Source organism: Malurus melanocephalus, unplaced genomic scaffold (assembly GCF_030028575.1).
Source record: "Malurus melanocephalus ecotype Western Australia unplaced genomic scaffold, MMel_1.1 scaffold_150, whole genome shotgun sequence".
In the NCBI taxonomy this organism is placed as follows: domain Eukaryota; kingdom Metazoa; phylum Chordata; class Aves; order Passeriformes; family Maluridae; genus Malurus; species Malurus melanocephalus.
Window position 1 is genome coordinate 1,551,410 of NW_026623382.1, and position 19,105 is coordinate 1,570,514.

Consider the following 19,105-nt stretch of genomic DNA (forward strand, 5'->3'; position numbering starts at 1 on the left):
AAGTACACCCTTGTTGTGCCTCCTTTCATGAGCAGCTAATTCACTAAACACAGAATAAACTCTCCCTTCATACAATCTCCATGTGCTTGGTGGTGATCACGCATGGCTGTAGGAAGCTGGCTTTGACAGAGTGATGAAAATCCYCGTTCTCACAGAGATAATGTAGCTCATGACTCTCTGGCTCTTTTATTTTTTTCAGACATATCATTTTCCTTCAAAATAGTTCTAAGATTTTTTGCCAAATAAAAGATGACATATCTGGTAGAGCACCGTGTCTGCATTTTATCATGAAGCAGGATGATTATATTACAGAAGTTGAACTCTACAGGTAYTTTATGTAGGAAAAAGATTTTAAATGAGGAGAATAGGACATTCTGGGTACMTTGAATTTTCAGCAGTTAAAAGAATATCATAGTGTAGTGGACATAGCCAACAGTGTAGGGCAGTTTTATGTTTGATATGAAAAAGAAAGGATTACCTTAAATGATAACAAAAATAAAGAAGAGGGGACAGAAAGAAAGTTGTATGAGTCATGGTCTTGGAATGSAGAAGTGGGTATTTCTCTTGTTCTGCCTGAGTTCCCCTTCAAAATTAACTGTGATAGTACCCAGTATTTTTCTTCGAAATTGTTTTCAGACACACCAGACTGCACCCATTTTCCCATGGCTCATCAGTGGATTTACCAATGCTGTCTATGAATTTCAAGCTTGTTACTGGAAACTCTGGAGACTCTGCTGGGTCTGCCAGGTAAGATAAAGTTTTCACAGGAGATCTCCAAGTTTCTTGAGCACAGAACATAAGAAAAGTCCCCCTGCTGTCATAGGGTCTTCTAACATCAGATACACCATTTCTTTCAAAGACAAGAGAAAAGGGGAGATTGCTGTTCTATTGAATTCACTTTTTAGCAACAAGTTTATGCAGCTCCCTGGTTCCTGTCCCTTATTTATCATCACTGAGACTTGGACCATTCTCCACCCATTAGYAGGTATTATGCCATAAGAAGAAAGACAGGATTTCATTGGAGCAATACCTGAGACCTGAATRACAGCTTACAGAGAAGATGCTCAGCCTGCAAGGACTTTCTTCTCTTCCCAAGGTCTCTTCTGGAGACACTGGGAATAGATTCCTGGAGACKAATGAAAATCTCTGTTGGCTGCTCAACATGTCTCCAGTCAATGAGCTACAAAACAAACTCACGAGGTTAAATCTTCATTCATCTGATTCCCTCTGGTCTAATTTGGCTGTTAAATCTACACACCTTGAAGGAAAAAAACAGCTGTGCCAAGTCCTGAAAACTAAATGTACCTAGAAATGTGAAATGCTCTMTGCTCTAATTCAACAAACTCTCAGGTTTATCTGAGTGTGTCTGAGTGAGGGTGAGTCAGAAGTGAAGAGCACAGTGTGGGTAGAGGAAGTCTCCTCAAACTGAGGTAACACTCAAAGTGGCTACAGTCGAATTCTTCAGTATCACAGTGGTTTCCCACCTGTGACTCATCTGTCTGCCTTGCCCTGGCCATGTATCTGCTTCACAGAGTCCCAGAGGGGAACGCTTCCCGTCACACACCTCCTGGGTTTGAAAATAAACAGGCAGCGTGACCTAATGCTTCATACCCAGTAYGACTTAACCTTAAGAAGTTGTATCACTGAAATGATGTGCTCCTGGAGACTGTTATGGGAGGCATCTTAGAAAGCTAAGCAGCTCTCCAGTTATCTGACATTTTGTCTTTACATAGTCAGGATTCTGAACACCGACTGGAGTTACATGCCAAAATTGAAGTAAGATGCGTTAGGGACTTTTTTAAAGAAATCTGAAACATCTTGAAGAGCTGAAAGTAAAGCATTTATATTCCCAGGAGATAAGACAGAGAGACCATAAATTATTCCCTGTCATTAGAACTGAACATTGGAATATCAGTCCTATTCAAGAAAACCCACAGAAATGGGAAATGTCATTTATGAATAATTATCCCTTTTTCTTGGCTCTTACTCACTTTACCAAGCCATCTGTAAAAATGACCCCACCCCCATCAGAGCAAAGGCAAATGAAATTTATTTTTGACAAGATGACAAAATGTCAGGAGGGGTCCTCAGCAGGATCCCAGGAAACTGATTAAAAAGAAGACAGACTTCTTTTTAAAATGGTATGAAATCTGATTTTCTAGTGGTATCCCATGGCTTTTTCCTATTCCCCATTAGCCTGGAATGGAAAATGTTCAAAGGATCTTGCCGTGAAGGCACTTCCTACAGAATAATGAAAATCTCTGCTTCCATCTTGAAAGCAACACGAGCCTGCTATACATTAACACAACAGACARCGAATGAAGTTTCCATGCGAGCTCTGGAAAAAGGAAATGTAAACTCATACTCATCTGTCCCTTGTCCCTTTTGATGTCATGCATACGTTCATGAAAGAAATGCAGAAATTAACTGAGTGGAAGGATAACGAGTCTGARGAAAAGTTTCTGGCTTCTCTTCTAACAAACACCAACAACAACATGTCATTAGCTCATGAGACACCCCATCCAAAATCAGTGAAATCAGTGGGAAAGCTCCCAGTTGGCTTCAGCAGGCTCTGAGTCAACAAAAGTGCAATTACAAATGCTTTTTCTTCTTTTTCAGTGAAATCACTAGTTTAATGAAAAATTGCTTTTTAATGAAAAATTGCTTTTTAACAACAGTGAAATTCTCTTGGGATCCCTTGTTTTCATTTACGGACTTTTCTTTTTTTGGTGGAGCAGGCTATAAATAAATCTATTTCAYCTCACTCATCACCCAAACTTTTTWATTTCACTTCTTTRTTTTTTACTGGAAAACAAATACAAGAAATTACATTAAACAGAGGTGGGTTCAGGAAAGTAATACAGTGATCAAATCAGATCAGAGCTGGCCCACCTGGAAAAGTTAAATGCCTGCCAGAAGTAGAGAACAAATTATTCCAGAGGTAGCAAGCTTAGCCAGTTATCTTACTTTCTTTGTGTTCCAGCAAGTAACTCCTCTCTTCATTGTTTTTTGGGTTTTTTTTTTTTGGTTTTTTTTTTTTTTTTTTTTTTTATGTTGCACACAAATTGATTACAGAAATGGAGAAATCATACTGCATGGAGTATGAAAACACTCAGAGCGACTTAAAATATGCTGGCAGGATTGCTAGATCTTAAATAAATGCTACATTTGAGCAGAAGGWGAAAGCATCAGCTGTTTCTTGGTCAGCTACACATGTACAAGGATCACACATGGTCACCCATGACAGCCTCAAGAGTTCCCCTTKATCATTCTTCCTTATTCTGTGCATCCAGTTTTGGGAAAAACATTGAAATTTTGGAAGAACACTTTGCTGAGCTTCTCTGTAATTTTCCTCTTCAATGGGAGGAGTCACATACACCTCGTCTTCAACAAGTGAAACACACCTGCAGTAATGTTAAACTCCTGGTTTCTGAATGTGTTCAGACAGGTACAGTGGTGACAATTTCTATGTGCATTAAGACATGCTTTTATTTAGAAGGAGATCATGACCAGTTGGGTTGTTTTATTTGGTGTCCTCACAGCAGACCATGGCCCTCCCAATTTCARAGTCAGTGGATATTTTCTGTAGGAWCAGCAGCCTGTGGGCAGGCCAAGCCAAAACTGATTTATCTGAAGGACTGCAGTCCACAGAAAGGACTCATGTTGGAGCAAGGAGAAAACTGTAAGGARCAAGGAGCAGCAGAAAGGGGAGCAGCAGAGAGGAACTCTTCTGGAMTGTCCAAAAAATCCCCTTGACCATCCTCCCTCCGCTGTTTGGGGTGGAGAAGAGGTATAGGAGTTGGAAATGAAGCAGTGAAGTGAGTCTGGGAAAAAACTGGGCAAGTAGGGGGAAATATTGTTTTATTTTTTGTTTTTGCTTTTCATTATATGAATATATTCTCATTGGAAATAACTTTATTTTTTTCCAATTAGGGTCTGTTTTGCCTGGGATATTAACTGGAAGTGATATACCCATCTTTACCTCAACCAGCAGGTTTTTCAATTCTATTTTCTCCCCCTGTACTGCTGAGAAAAGGAAGTGAGTGAGCAGCAGTGAGTGGGAAGGTGTCTGGCTGCTGGCCATGGTCAAGCCACCACAACTGAGCATCTTTCTGTTGATGGTGGCTATCRCTTGTGCTGCATGGCTGTCTGAAAGCTCCAGCTAAAACATGAGTTCCTTTACTCAAGATGTTTCAAACACAAACCTCTTCTCAGCCTCTGCCAGCCACAAAAGGTTAATAAGGTGTAAGCTAAAGCACCAAAAAGCCATCTCAAAAAATTCAATTAATGTCATTAGCTTTCCCTGTTTTGCTTTCAATTCTTCCAAGGTGTCACAGCATTTCACACTGTCTGGCCAGCCCCTAAAGAACAGCCTTCAGCCTTGTGTTTAACATTACTAAAATCTGGAGCAACAGTGTCTCTCCYTTTTTTTTTCCTCCCCTCYAAATGTGTTTTAATTARCAGAGTTTTCAAGCCTTGAGAAGAGATTTACAGCATGTCAGCACATGAATTCATGTTATTTGAGTCYATAACACTTTCTCTGTTATTTCATAGCCATAATTTACTACACTCAAGCATCCTATTTGTTTTGCTAACTACTGATGCATATTGGCCAAATACATTTGCTGAGATCTCTGCTTAATGACAGGGTTCATGAACAGAGCTGGGAAGCTTGGGTAATCTGCAGCATCTGAAGACATTATACCCACAGAAATCAGGACAGTCAGTTCTTCAATGTTTTTATCATGCTCAAAATGTCTCTCTTCTGAGTTGTGTTTGTGAATTCACTCAGCTGGGTAGTTTTCTCTGCAYGAGCTACAACTGGAGTTAAAGCCTCACACTGACCACAGTAAACCAGGTTAGAACTGGCTACCTGGCTATCATTTTGGAAGGTCAGAAGTGGCTGTACTTAATGCCAGSTGCACGATGCCCTTATGATGCTATGGGCTGCATAAATTAGTCTATTCCAGCTACTCTAGCACACAAGGGTAGGATTTTGTAGACACAAGGTGTAGGCAGGAGTTTAAAAAACTCACTGTCACAAAACAAAACTTATTCTACCCTGTATTGTCTCATACCATAAAGTGTGTGTACCAGCACAGTGGCATTCATCCTTTTCATAATGAATTGTCAGGACAAATACCCCGTGAAGTCTTACCTATTGCATCCTTCATCTGTTTCATCTCTCACTCCTTCCATCTTCTCTTTTGCACTCCTTCTCTAACAGTCCTTTCTTCCATGTGAAGGGAAATAGCTCTCCATCCATCCTGACATGGAGTTACTGACTGGCACAAGGTTTCTGTCGCTTTTCAAAGTAAATTAGATTTCTGAGCTTAAGACAAAGATCTTGAGACTGAATGGGTCCTACAGGTAACATTACAGTATATACTGGAAATTTTTACATTTATTCAACACTGCAGTGTTTTGTTTCCTGAATACTGCCACATGTCTTTAAAAAGTTGCAAGAAGATTATGTTTTCTGTGCATACAGAAGTATGTAAAAAATGTTTGTTTTCCATATGCAGGAACTCTATGAACTGTTTTTCTCTAAATGCCTTCAGAGTTCCATGACCACATGTGAAATTGTTTSCTGTCATCCCTTCATGTTTCCTATAAAAATCCAGTATGCTACCATAAATGTCAAGAATGAGCCCATATAGTTTAAATTACTTGTTTCAAGAAGATGCTTTTTCAATCACAACTTTGTGCTTAAAGGGCAGCTGCTTGGGYCACATTACACGTCAAGAGGCACTCTTCATGACTATTGAAGTTTTCTGTATATGTGAAGTCTCAGAAGGCAAGGAAAATCAGACTGCCTACATGAAACAGCATTTCATTTTGAGAATTACTTCAGCCACATGGCTACCACTGAGAGGATGGAAATCTTGATAAGAATATCCCTGTACTGGACAGTTTATTTTCATTTGATGTGTATCACTGTGGTTAGAGCTCCATGGATYTGCAGTTATACCATGCCAATATTCCCAGCAAAGACAACTGAGGATAAATGTGATTTCTTCATGGCCAAAGGCAGCATCATCTRAATTCAGTGAAGACTCAAGGACAAAGAAGAATTTGGGATGAGGTTGTTGTTTYCTGTGATTTAGACAAGAACTTAAAGAAAATGTAAGCAGCAGGCCTTGTAGAGGGGCATGTACAAAGCTTTTACTTTTTCAGTTTCTTCCCTTCCAATTTTAGAAAAACCTCATTCCTGGAGTCAGAAAGGTCTGGAAGATATGCATCACAATAGAAACCTGAGATGCCAGAGTTGCAGAGCTAGGAAATCTTTCTGAGGTACACCATATAAACCAAACCTGCCAGGCAGACATGGATTTGTATTAATTAACATCTATGGACTCCTGCAAAACTGGTATAACACAGCCTGGCTGCAGAGCTTGCTGGTGAGGTGGCTAAAAAGGAAGGGTCCTTTCCCTGCCCATAGTCTCCAACAGAACTGGGTGAGTCCATGAATAAAGGTTCTCCTGCTTACTCACGACTATATTTATTCTCTGTAGACCCACCATGGACTTCACTCTAGCAGAATAATCCCACAAGCAGAACTCTTCATTGTCTGTTTCCAGAATCTCCTTCTCACCCTGTCTAAATGTAAGGTGTTCCTGTGAAGCTGAAATCTGCCCCAAAGGAGCAGGTACARCCCTCCTTATAAGGTTCCCTTGAAGCTGCTCATCCTTTCACAAAATGACCTAAACCAACAACTGAACCAAGGATCTCCTGCACCCATAAAAGGATGGGGGAGGACTGATGGTAACCAATGGCTTTGACAAATCAACTCAAACTTTAAATCCTTTTATTAAAAATTAAAATAATCCTTCCTTCTTTTGTAATATGAATTTCTCTAGAACCATCAAAATTTTTGCTTTTTGCATGACAGTACTGCCATAGTTCTGAAAAGAAAGTCCTGTCTAGACATTTTTAGAYATACCTATACTTGATTAACCTCTAAAAAAAAATTAGGGCACCTTGTGGTAAATGTAGTTTGCTTGATACAGGTAGTGGTTTGTAAGACTTCTCTTGCACATCCTGTTCTCTGAACCAAAGAAGAATGAAGCAAAGCTGGCTGAAAAAAAACTTCAAACAAGTTAACTTTTTGTAGTAGGAAGTGTTCATCTGCCTGGGATGAGGCACAACTGACTGCACGTGAAACTTCCAGGCAGCACCCTCTTTTTCAGAGATTTCTGAAAAATACTTTGCCATTTAATCTCCATCTCATTAATTCAAGAGCTTTCTTTTCTCTTTGTCTTCTAATACTGTTCCCTACCTGCACTGCACACTAGAAGYTCATCTTTTTATATAGCTTGTATTCAGACAATTGTTTTATCACAATCATTGGCCACGAAAATACAAAGTGATCATTCAGAATGAAGTTTGCACATGATGAGGAGCAAATTAAATTGATTAACCATGTTACATGGAAATCTGCTATTAGAGCTCATCTGTTATAATAAACAGTAATAATGAAAATATTACTGCTGGTTTCTTCAACTTTCCAGGAGTTTCCMTGAAACTGAACTACAACATAATGAGCCATAAAAACTCCCGTGGAGTTTACRTCTCCGTGTCAGAACATTTTTGGTGAAAGCTCTGATGGTCATAACACGGAGTGTGAAATAAAATTGTAACTAGAACTGATAGACAGTGTCATCATGACACACATACTGTGAATTAATTGCAGTGCATTTCCCAGGGGCATAAACAGACCAAAAGTACTGTGATACCATAGCATATGAATGGGTATTTCCAAAATAATTTATGAAAGTGATAGTTCCAACGCAGTGGAAAATGCAGTTCCTGAGACTCATCATGAGCATAATCAAATAGAATCACCACAGAGGCACAAAAGGTCAGGCAAATGTGGAGGAAATTATTTAAGCCAATATTATATTACTAAAGATATACCCAAAGAAACTATACAATAATGATTAGTTGATAAAATGTGACATGAATATTGAAAGATTTAATCAATTCTTTGGAAAGCAAAATATCAAAGCCACAAAGACAGAGATTCAAGAAGTGTTGCCAGATGTCAGGGATCAGAAGCACGTAAAGCAAATGGTAAATATGATAAAATACTATGAAATAAATCAGGCAAATGAATTAAATAAGGGATTACAATAAAYCTATATAGCTTTTGTRTTTTKYTTTTTTTTAATTYATAGAAGTTAGTCATAAATAACCTACCTTAGATCTTCACTTTTAATGTAGAAAAGATACAACATTTATCAAGACGTTCAGGTATTTTTAAGATGTTCATGGAGAAGATAATAGAAAAAAAAATAATTTTGAAACTGACATTCTCAATCATTTCTTCACTGATGCAAATTATATAAAAACAGTAAGCAGAGAGGTAACACATTTCTTCGGTGGTAATTATCAAGAAAGAAGTTCACACGTCTAAGTTCACAACTATAAAAGATATTRGTTTATGCAGTAATCCTTTCAGATTGAGAATATAAGGAAATATTCTCCCTCTAGTCCTGCCCAGAAACAAAGAAAATGCAGAGCCTGATCTTTGCCTGTTGTGCAATTGACTGCACTGCCCGTGCTTCCCTCAACCCTGAGCTCCTCCTGGTCTGGGTAATTCCTACAGTGTCATGTGATGGGGAACATGCCAGCTCTACAWGTGCTTCATCAATCACCACCTCAAGACCTCCTCCACAGCACAGGTGACCTCTCTGGTGCAGGATGAAACTCATACTGAAAGARAGAAGACATGGGTAGAGACTGGGGAACAGGAACCTTGTGCTGTGTGTTGGTCTTGTGATATTGCAGGCATTTGTGAGTCAGGAGTGCTGTGCATAAAATAATGTGACAGCTGGGACAGCATAAAGAAYATTTGGAACCTTTTTGCATTCCAGATTTCTCTCATGTGCATTTTGGATAGGCCTGGAGAAAGGGGTTGAATAACCTGAGTCAGGTTAACCTAAACCATCATTTTTAAAATTAATTACTGCACTTGGAGAAGAAATAWTATTATTCATGTCTCCAGAATAAAGAAATTACAGGATCACAGAGTGAGCTAGGTTGGAAAAGACCTTTGAGATCGTTCAAGTCCATCCTGTGACCTAACATTACCTTACCATGGCACGGAGTGCCTCATCAACTCTATTTTTAAGCAGCTCCAGGGACAGTGACTCAGCCACCTCCCTGGGCAGCCCATTCCAATGCTGAACCACTCGTTCTGGTGGTGAAGATTCTTTTTCTAATATCTATCCTAAACTTCCCCTGTGCAGCTTGAGGCTGTGTCCTCTCATCCTGTCATTGGTCACCTGGGAGAAGAGACCAACCCCCCCTGGCTACAGCCTCCTTTCAGGGAGTTGCAGAGAGCAATAAGGTCCCCCCTGAGCCATCTTTTCTCCATGCTAAACACCCTCAGCTCCTTCAGCTGCTCTTCATAGGGCAGTTCTGTTATTTCAACTCCAAATTTATCTGTTGTGAGTCTGTTTTCTGATTTAGGAATCTCTGTGATAATCAGTTTATCAGCAGAGTATTGGCACCTTGTCAGGAAAGCACCACAGAATCTGAAATGTGTCTGGGGTATTTGATATTTTTGTTCTGTTCAAGACCTTCTGTTATTTCTTCTGCTGTTTTCCTCATGCAATGGCTTTGTCTAAATGTTCCCCTGTTTATTTTTCCTTTATGTAATTTCTCAGTGGTTTTGAAAACACTCATTCTTTGCTGTGTGCAATGATTAAGAAATAGTTCATTATATTCTTGTCCCTATTTCACACATAGATAAACAAAATTCAGGCACAAAGTTCACCAAAGATATTATGTGAAGTATTTTCATAAAAAGCAAACTCTAGAACCAAAGAACAGTGGACTGGATGAAAAAAAATGCCAAGAAAGAACAGTATATCTGCAAAACCAGGCAGATTGGGTACTTAGGGTACCCAAAGATGACTAGTTCTACATAGAATTCCTTCTTTTTTTCTTACAGTACCTATGTTTATATATTTGCAATAGCATTTCTCYCAGAACTTTTAGTTTACTAGTTTCAATTATGCCCACTCAGGTGATTTTTTCCAGGTTTTTCYGTTCTTTGTCATGTTAAAAATGTTTTCGAGATTCACCTTTGGGATAAATTCTGACAGATATATATAGAGAAATTTATTTATTCATTCACAAACTCATTTTCCATATGTGAGACATGAGCATATCAAAAGTAGTTTTAAGAGTTGCTTACAGATTGTGCCACGGACAAAACAGAAAACCAGTTTGGKTCTTCTCATACCCAAGAACTTTTTGTACTTTTAGGGCATGGTTGTGAAAAGAGAATGTTTATGGATGTAATGTTTCAGACTTGAGCTTTAAATCTTTAATTGTGAACTGCTAAATCAAACTGAGAGATTGCCTCTAGGTCCCTGCCTGGTTTTAATTGCAYAGTTTTATTCTGTGGTTGTCCTATTCCAGCCATTTCTTCTTTTCCACTGTGAGCATTTCTGCTGGTTGTTTGAGTGGGGTGAGAAACAAGATATGCTTTGTTCTGAGTCTAATTTAATGTGATTATATTTCTGGAGTTTYATGAAATTCAGRAACAAAAATATGCAAACTCCTCATCCTGGGATGGGCTAACCCACTGTGTGGTGTAGTCTGGAGGCTGAGCAGCTTCAATAGCATCTCTTCTGGAAAAAAATGGGGTTTTACTTGAGAATTTGCTCTACATGAGCCAGCAGGGTGCCCAGGCAGGAAAAAAAGGCCAACAACATCCTGGACTGAATTAATCAGAACCTTGCTGTGAGTATTCCCCTTTGCATGGCATTTATTAGACAGCAGTGTAAACCTACATCCAGTTCTGTACCACAGCTATGTGAAAGATGAAGATAAACCTTGGCAAGTGTATGTAGAAAGATGCTGCTGAGAGTCAGGAGCTGGAGCAACTGACCCATAAGGAGAATCAAGAGGATTGGGGCTTGRTTAGCCTCGGGAAGAGATGTCTCAGGAAGGCCCTACCAGGAAATTATTGAGGGGTTGGAAGAAGGAGAAAGCTTTTCATTAGGGAAAAAAATGTAAACTGGAACAGGAAAGGTCCTATCCGGATTCAGGGACAAAAGAAAAAGAAACTCTGAAGATAATTAAACATTTAATTAGGTTACCAGGAGAAGCCATGGAAACCCTTTCCTGGAAGGTTTTCAAGACCCAACTGGACRAAGTCCTGACAAATGTGGTCTGAATTCAGTGTTAAATCTGCCCTGAGYAGCAGATTGGTCTAAAGACATCCCAAGGCCATTTCCAACTTGGATGTTTCTGTATTTAAACAGATTTGGAGTAAGTTAGGAAACAGGAAACACATTTCTATTTAAATAATTGGCGAAAACAGTGATTTCTCCATTATAAAAAGCCTGCTTTGGAAAAAGTCAAAATAGTGTGACCTGACAGCCAAGAAAACGAGTTTTATAAAGCTAAGAGAAAGATAAACTGGCAAGAAATTGCTAGGTTTAGAGCATCATCCTATTACCCAAATACCATCTCAGCACTGTAGCTAATGTGGTCCCTCTGAAACACTTTTAGTGGAGTTCAGGCTCCGGCAGATTTTCCTGTTGCTGTCATGACTTTTGCCTTTGCTTGCTTTTWAATTTGGTGGATATTGTCCACATTAGATATGTTCCTCCAGTGAGAGCCCAGAGTCAGATTTCTGTCCTTGGGATATGCTAATTCTGGCAATTGCTGCTTCAGAGGCTCCTCCACTGCRCTCCCCCTCTGTCATCCACAACACRAACAYGTGTGGTACATTTTCCTGCACAGCTTTTGCACAGATGTCCAAAGCACAGGCTTCCATATCTGAGCTGGCCAACCTCCACAAATGTGCCTCATTTYCAGTGGAAACACAAAATCTCGAGATCTCTACAAACCTATTTGAGACTTTTATATTAGAAAGYCTCCAATCACAGTGCCTTTGCCAGAGGGAAAATCCCTACATTTGCATCGTGCTCATATTGGAACAGGGGCTTCCATCTCACCTGGAATACAAAAGCATGGTCAGTTGTGTTGTGGCACTCTCATGCAATTTATGGCTACTGGCAAGCTAAGTTAGAATTAAATCCCCATGCAAGAGAAGGGGAAAGTATTTGTCACCCCCCAGCATTCCTCACACACTGATGATGAGCTGTGCCAGTCACCTCTGCAGTAACGCTGCACTGCAGAACTTTGCTCAGCCTTCCTTCTGGTTTGTGCTCTTATGACAAACAACAGACATTCTTTTCAGCAAGTTTCCACTGATCTTTGCTATGTCATTTGGGTTGGATTTTYCTGACATAATTAAATACTGTAATTAAGTATTTTCATTCTGTTTTTATTTATTTATTTGAATTTGTCATTCTTACAACGTGAGTAAATTAGCTCAGCCATTGGCAGGCACTCCTTTTCATTCCAGTSTCACAGCTGAAATCTTAAAATACTAGTGAAAACTAATTTTCCTCTTGTCTTCACTGTCCAAGAAAATAAGCACTGTGTAATCTGTACGTACCTCTCAAATGATAATCTATGAAAACATTTCTCAGTTTAAAAGTAAAAATGTCCCACCATGTTCCTCCAATGGCCCACCCTGTAAAATTTTTTTTAAAGTATTTTCTCTCTTGTAAGAGAAAAAATTCTCTCTCTTTAAAGCATTTTCCTGTTGTATGTTCTTTCCTTAAAAAAAACAAGTAACAATTAAAAAAACCCAGTTGTCCTGTTTTACAGAGTGTCAATAATGCTTTTAGGCCAGCATTAGAATGATATATATGATACATGATATATGATATATGATATATATGATACATATGATATTTTTATATTACTTTGAGGAAGTGCAGTTAAATATAAGGATTTTCCATCACTTAGTAAAATCATGATAGAAAAGGAATTTTAATTTTAAAAAAAAAAACAAAAAAAACCCCAAAAAACACTAGGAAACTGTCTAGATTAAAGTATATGCATTCAAATGATGGGCTTTCAGAAGATGTACCATCACATTGCCAAAACAAAAGCTGAAAGCACGGCATAGAGGAGAGAATTGCTTTCTGCTGGCAGTGAAATCCAGATTTTTCTCTTTTTTGTTGGAATGAAAGAGAAGTAATGAAAGTAGTCACACATACTTGGGTAAAGAACACAAATACAAGAGGTACATGCTTTCCAGTGCTCTACATTTCCCCGTATGTTTAGAGATCACATGTTTTTCCCAGAMATATTTGCTCTGTTTAGGTAAGGCTCCTTGCAGAACATGGAGGAGTTTACAGTCAGAGAGTCCAAGATATCTGCCTTTACAGAAGAGGCAAATTTCCTCAACATCTGACATCAGTCTTCTGAGAACGATGGGATCTCCCAAGAGGGTGACTGAGAACCAGAGTCTGGCCCAGTCTAGCCCAGCCTAGATAGAGTATCTTCCTCCCTAACCACAAGCAGTTAAGAAATGTGACAACCACCTCACAATCTGAACACGTCTCCARCTTGCAGGGTGCAAGCTGAGAGAGAAAGTTCATTAATTTCCTTTTCATCATGGAAATGTAACGTGGTMGAAGCTGAGCAGAACCCCAGGGTTGTTGCAACCCACACCCCACCACAAACCACGCTTCCTGACACATTGCACCAGAACCCTYCAGCCAAATACCAGTTACAGTGTTTTAGATGTATGTGTGACAAAAACGTGTTTCTTGTTCAAGCATGAGAAAGAGGTGAAGTGAAAGAGGTGAACTGGAACCTCAAACGTCGTCCTTTGTGCAGCAACACCATCGTAAATAAAGAACTGTGAGGTTACACCTGTCTATTGAGACATCTCACTGATTCAAGCAAAAGGTCATCTTTTTTTCTCTCAAAAAAAAACATATAAGGGAATGTATCACAGCTGGAAGCTACTATACAGGCCTTGAAAACAATTGTAAGCAGGGTATCAGTTGAATGGTGTATAGTGTTGATTAGGGCATATAACAGATTCATTCAGCATCAGTAACACAGGATTTAGTGTTTCAGATATCTAGATCTGTGGGCTTGGAATCTGTTAAGTTGGTTTTGGTTTGGGGGCTTTTTTTTGAGATCTCACATTATCCATTTTGATGTACGTGCTAAAGAAGAATGCAGATATAATGAGATCTTCCAAAGATGTGACTGGAAAGATATCTGAAGAAACTCATATCAGCTGCTGGCAGCCAATCTCCCAGGGTGTCTTTATCTGGTGCCTCCCATCCGGATCCCATCTGGCTTYTCCAGCTGGTGACTTAGAGTAGACTTTATCCATGTGTTTGCAGTCATCCCACTCCTCTCCATTGCCTAAGGAAGAGGCTTTAGGAGACCGACTGCTTTAGGCTGGGTATAGCCTGAGTGAACACTCCTGCAGGGGAAAATGCAAGATGTTCCAGTTTCYCTCACTGGCACCAAAGCCAACTCATCCACTCCTTAAAATATTGTTAAAGATGGAAAAGGCACTCATATAGAAAATTGTTTTCACAGAGACCRCTGGTAGATATTTCTGCTCAAAGCTTGAGACTTAGCAATTGGAAAAAAATTCTGGAAGAAAAAATATGTGGGTGTAATCGTCATCAGTCACAAGACAGATCATACTAAGATTGATCATTAGAAACTAATATACAAAAATAAACTGCAAGAGAAGCAAATGTGACTGGAGAAGAGGTAAAACAGGGTATTTTTTAGGCCCAAATAGAACCATAACTGTAACATCTCTGTTCAGGAATTCTGAACTCCTGCTAGAATAGATGCAGAAAAGGCCAACTASAGGTGGTAAATGAAGAAGCTCATTTACCTTTCTTTGTTCCATCCAAAAGAAAAATGACCAAGCTAGATATGATTTCCATGCAGACATACTTGAGAGCGAGAGAGAAAGAAAGAAAGAGAGAGGAGCAGCATTTGGGGCAATGCTGGCAAAAGAACACTTGATCAGAAGTTGCCAAGTCTAAGTTCAGGCTAGTTAAATCAAAGTTTCTCCAAAGGAGTGAGTTTCAAAAGGCAAGCTTGAGAGAGAAGACTGGCAAAATTCCTAAGCAATTTTAATTCATATATAAGCAGGATATTGTGATGTGGCTGCCTCCAGGAGTGGAGGACAGCACTGGATGACTCAGTCCTATGTTTCTGTCTGTCTCCTATTAATCCTTGGCTTTAAAAAAGCAACAGCAAGAAAATACTGTAGYTAGAAGCTAATCTGAAGTGAATTTTTTTTCTGCATCAATTWCGTGGGCTATAAATGTAACAACAAAATAGCAAAAGGTTATGCTTGGCCAGGCTAAAAATATATTCCAACACTAACAGTGAACTGTTACTCAGTGGAAGGCATACTGACAATTAACAGTTTTTAATGGCCATGGAGACGAAGAAAAGCAAGACCTTGGATACCCTTCAACATGTGAAGATACTCCCGTGTATTTTTACACTTTTGCCATCTCCACCTCTGCTACTCAAAGTGAAGTTGTTTTCAGTTACGTAATGCTAACTTCATGCTGCTTCTCAGATGTGAATTGTAGAAATACGAGGCCATAAAGTTCTTGTTCGCTTTTGTTTCTATAAAAATTATGATTCAGATTTTCTGAATATACTAAATCTAGAAACAAATATAAAATACTGAACATAATAAATATATGGATGAACTCAGGGAATGAGCTCAGCTTTAGGGGAATGGCTGAGCACCATCAGAGGGGTTAATGCAAGCACCTCAGGCTGCAGCTCTGCAAGCTGCTCAGGTGAGCAGTTCTGCATTGCAATGGCCAAAGCTGAAACCTTTCTGTTGCTAAAGCAGCATGGTCTGCTCAGTGGGTGAGCAAGGATCTGCATGAGCCCCTTTCCAGCAACTGGCTGCTGGGGATAAACGTGCCTGCACCAGGACAGGTCCACACCAGAAGAGAGGCTCCTCTGGTTTGTGCAGGACACTCGCCAGAGACAAAATCCCACATTCTCTGATGCAGCAGAGGCACTCGAGAACACGCCTAACTTTAGGAATATGAGTGGCCCTATGGACATCAATGGGGTTGCTAATGTGCCTGCAGTTAAATGTGTACTGAGTGCTTTGCTGGAATGGGACCAAGGACTCAAAAACTTGCAGGATCAAGGTTTGGCTGAAGAACAGAGAATGTAAAGGGAGACAAAAGCTGTGAGATACTGAGTTGCTCTCGTGCCCTCTTGAGTCAGTCCTTCAAGGAAGCAAACCTTGAGATAAAACCCTAAATAGAGTAAAAGTTAGAGGAATACCTGTGCAGAAAGCTGAAACACCAAAAGATACTGCAAACACTCATTTTGCAGCATACAATGTCTTTTGCTTTTTAGATATCATTACATTTTAAAGCAGATACAGTGATGTCACTGCAGGAAAAATTTGCAAAAACATTGCAGCAACAGGATTTCTTTCAACAGAGGCCTGGTTGACTCACTCTCACAGCTGCAGCAAAGTAGTCCAATGTGTTTCTGGAGAGCATTCTTGCTTGTGAAGTCTTTATTGGGACACTCTAACTGCAGGGAAATGCAGCCGCTTTTCATTTCTTGTGGCAGTCAGAAAGTTTCATTGAACATTTCTGAGCTCTCAATCTCTTCCAAAACACATGCTGAATTTCCTGGCTCTCTTCCTTAAAATCTGGTCTGGGTTTCTACCACTGTCACCTCTCAAATTACTTTGTGAGCACATGAAATTTAAAAAAAAAAAAAAAAAAAAAAAAAAAAAGAGGATTTTTTCCAACTTTTTTAAAAATTTATTTTTAATTGTTTTGTCAAAATTAGTGAATTTTTATGTGCACCCATTTTTATGTTTAAATGATCTGTATTTAGAACTTATCACTAGCATGCAGCAAAGTTGAAACAGAAAGATTTGTCCTTTTGCTATAAGTGATGCAACACTGCCAACTAGAGGCACTGGTAATGATCAAATTTTTGTCGTGCTGACCACTTAAATGGGTTGCATACTTACAAATACTAAAAGATCATATTTGCACAAGAGAAATCCCACCCAAGTCCTTCAACTATGTAAGTTGCACTTACATATAATTTCCTTTAGATTCTGATCCTTTGGTGTGTCATTTATTGAATTCAAATAAGGTGTAACTTGGGGTGCACCAGCAGCTTGGGAGGCCAGAGGGGCTTCCCAGGCTCCCTCTGGCATGGCTAGAACCACACTGAAAGAGAAAGATGTGTCAGGGCTCAAACACAGCATTAAATAAATAGTCCAGAACAGTTTGTGCTTTTGGACTGAAGGAAGGAGCCAACAACATCTAGCATTGCTTTCATTTTATTTACCAAAACACATTTATTCTGTAAATCTCAGCAAAATTAATGAAAAGTAATAAATTGCATTTTTCCCCTTGCAGTCTTCAAAGCTTTGTATCTATAAAAAGTTCTGGGAAATCCGAGAAGCCTGGAGGGCAGGAAAACAATCCTGGTGGGAAATGGGAGCCAATGGACAGTAGTGAGTCACAGAGRCACAGAGCTGCAGAGCAGCTGACAGAGATGTAAATGAAGCCTGGAACCCAGTTTTCCAGCAGCTAAACCACAGGGCAGTTTAAGGATGGAGGGGCCACTTTCAAAAAAAATGCAGAGAAAACCCTGAAGGGATTTGGAGGTGACAGTACTGGAATCAGTTGAAGGCTTAGAAGTGAAAGCATGGACATTGGCCTGGGAAGCAGAGAACACTTTTTGCAGCCAGCACAAACCACTGCAAAAACGAATTCAATAAATGCTTTTCCAGCCATATTATTATGCTTTTGTTCTATAACAATGTCCTCACAGGGATACAAAGCTAAAAAGGTGCAATTGTGWAGTGAAAGCACACAACTGCCGTGCAGGTAATGCTGGAGTAGTTTGTGCACTTGAGTAGAACCCAGAGCTCTGCTTTTAGGGAAGGGGGTGGGGGGAAAGTACATCTGTTGTGAATCAGCCTGTAATACCAGAAGAACTATTTCCACCATTATGACTATTCTGAAAGACACACACAGAGAAACAAGCCAGCACGTCATATCTAGATTTCTTTAAATGACTTTATTGAAATTARCCAGAAATTGATTTTTGGCTGTCAGTCAAGATCTAAGCCCAATGGAAATTTGCAGRGTTTTTCCACTTATTCCTTTTACTGTTTGGCAGTGAAAGCTCATGTTCAGCATTCTAAGCCCCAAGAGCAGTTCTCTGCTCTGTTATCACGTGCTGCTTGAATGTGCACCGAGGTCCAGACTCACTCCACACCAAATACCTGCATTAGAAGGCAGAAGTACCCCCCATCCATGAAAATATGTGTTCTGTGAAGCTTTCTCATATTGTTTAGTGTAAARTTTGTTTGAGCATTTGTGATGGTGCAACTCCCCCTCCAGGCCACACTATGACCTCTCTGTGTGATCTCCTAATTAATTTTCTATTGATTTGCAGAGACACATTGGTCACATGTAAAAGTCTTTGGCAGAACTGCAGGAATGATGCTGAATTGCAGCTGTCACAGGAGCTGTGATCTCATCCCTTGCTCACACAGAACTTAAGGCAGAGTCAGACAGAGTACGAACTTCATCAGCAACCTCATTTGAGCAGCACTCTAAATTAAAATTTAAAAGTCAGTTTCACTAGTCATAAATGGGCTACACATATGAAAACATACCTAAATCTGCTGCTGCATGATTCACACAAAAACGGTAGCTTGAGATGCCAAGTGTGAGTTATTTTTTCTCTTTCTAGAAGTCTGTCCTCTTCACATATGTTACTGCTGCCTTGTTCTGCCCTGTTTTTAGGCAATTATTATATTTCCTAATTTTGACTTAGATATAACTGTGTGTACACAGTTGACCCATAGTTGTATCACCAAAATTAATCTTTAGAGTGGAGAAAAAAAAAAAAAAAAAAAGGAAAGACTTTCCACCACCATGACCCTGGAGACTAAGCTGGCCAAGTTGAATGAGTGAGAGCACACACCAGSTCAGTGACTGAGAGCAGGAGCGTGTGCTCTGCATCACAGAGATTCAGTGTTTGGCTGGAAATGCTGCTGCACAGGTCGGTGGTTTGGCTGCCAAGCAGCACAGATTGTGCCTGGGAGGCAGCTCTGGACTCACACTCTGCTCATGTGTGGATGCTGAACACATGCAGAAGAAATCTAGGGCGGGCAGCTGATAAGATCCCACTTGGGAAGAAGTGACGGAATGGG